The sequence below is a fragment of the Gavialis gangeticus genome, unplaced genomic scaffold (assembly GCF_001723915.1).
Source record: "Gavialis gangeticus isolate Ggan-Ray unplaced genomic scaffold, GavGan_comp1, whole genome shotgun sequence".
In the NCBI taxonomy this organism is placed as follows: domain Eukaryota; kingdom Metazoa; phylum Chordata; order Crocodylia; family Gavialidae; genus Gavialis; species Gavialis gangeticus.
In genome coordinates, this window is record NW_017728995.1 from 17,206,620 (window position 1) to 17,208,341 (window position 1,722).

Here is a 1,722-nt window from a genome sequence, read left to right on the forward strand (position 1 = left end):
TGCTCAACCCCCCGCCTATGGAGCTGTATCATCCAGCCTACAGGCTCCCCAAGGGTCAGGAACTTTGGCAGCAGGGGAGCAGTGACAGTGTTCATTACTGGTCCCCAGTGTCAAACCTCTGAACTTGTGGGGGAGCCCTTGGACCAGAGAACTTGGCCTTGCATACCAGATCCTGCCAGTACACAGCTGAGTCAGGGTGGCCTGTGATCCAGGCCACAGAGTCCACACCACCCATCAGGCCCACAAGACCTGCCTGCTGACGACACAAAACAGCAGTAGGCACAGAGGCTACAGGTTAAGAACAAGGTGCCATACAAGGACGCCAATGAGAAAACTGCAGCAGAGCTTGGGTCCTGTAACACGCAGCTACTTACCTGTCTGCTTAGCAGACAGATCTTACACTTGCCCCATGCTTCATCCCTTACACAACACTAGGGGGGCAGCAATAGATTTTTAGGGCCAATACCAATAGCCAATATTTAAGGAGGCATATTGATTGACACTGATCTGATTTCCGATACAGCTGCCTCCAGCTGTAAGTCTGGTGTGATGGAAGGGGAGGGGGGGGGCTCACATCAATGCCCCCTGCAGTGAGGAAGGGTGGAGGCACTGCCCAGTCAAGGTGAGGGGCTGGATCTACAGCTCATGGGTAGGGGGTGTGTGGCTCCTGCTGCTGCTTGCACCCCAGGAGGGCATGGGGGTTGCCCCAGATCTGCGCAGGGCTCTTCTTGGTGGGGGCTGGGATCGGAGTGAGCACCGGTGATACTGGGAGGATGCTGCATCTCAGCAGCAATGTCACCAGGCACAGCCCCAGCTCCTTCTGGCACGTGGGTGGAGATACAGCATTAAGCTGGATAAAATTAGGGGTGGAAGTAGCATCCTCCCAGCACCACCGGCACCTGCTCTGAGCCCAGCCCCAACTCCAGCCCACCCCACCTCAGACAGACCCAATGGACACACGCCACCCCCCCCCCACCTCAGGTGCAAGCAAGAGGCGCCCTGAGCCATGGCTCCAGAAGCCACCCCCCATGCCCCTTCCACCACACCAGACTTACAGCTGGAGGCAGCTCCCCATGCTCCTCGCTGCCCCAGTGCTGCACTGCAGCTGTGTGCAGCACTGGCATTTATCAGCCCAACTGAGCCATCAGACCATTATCTGATGCAGCCAGTTGTCTTTCTATGGGTACTGCTCAGATCTCAGACCCGCTATCAGTGCACCTCTACGCGACACACATGGTTACCTCCCAGCAGGTCTCTGCGCTTGGCCTACAGGGATCACAGCTGCTCCCATCCACCCGCCGCTCTCCTCCGAGGTACCCACAGCTCCTCGGGGGCTGGCACTCATCCTGCAGGAAACCAGCTTGCACCACTTGCAAAGCTTCAAATCACCCTGAGTCTTGTTTCCTGGAAGCCTTGTGCTCCAAAGGGCCCCGAGGGCGCTCCCAAGCCCTGCTCCTACCTGCGCCGCTGGGCTGTTGGATCCAAGCACTCCCTGCCAGGCACGGGCACCCCTCAGGGGAAGAGGGGCAGAGACGGGCACCCCTGAGAAGACAGAGGTGGGGGGCACCGTGAGGCAGGGGCGTGCCACGTGCGCACGGAGGGGGAGGGCGGGGCCGGCACGTGCCCCCCCACAGCACGAGCACGTGTCGGAGCAGAGGCCGCCGCGCGCCCCACAGCTTCGGGGCGGCGGGCTGAGGCCGAGGCCGAGGCCGCTCCGTTGCT

General features: G+C 60.5%; 1 long non-coding RNA gene across 1 annotated transcript in view; it reads right to left on the minus strand.

Annotated features, from left to right (window-relative positions):
* LOC109287958 overlaps positions 1-1,716 on the minus strand; it is a 10,401-nt gene extending 8,685 nt beyond the window's left edge. The window contains exon 1 of the long non-coding RNA XR_002095031.1: positions 1,460-1,716. This is a non-coding gene — a long non-coding RNA (uncharacterized LOC109287958). The remainder of the gene's footprint in view (positions 1-1,459) is intronic.
* Between the last annotated feature and the right edge of the window lie 6 nt (positions 1,717-1,722).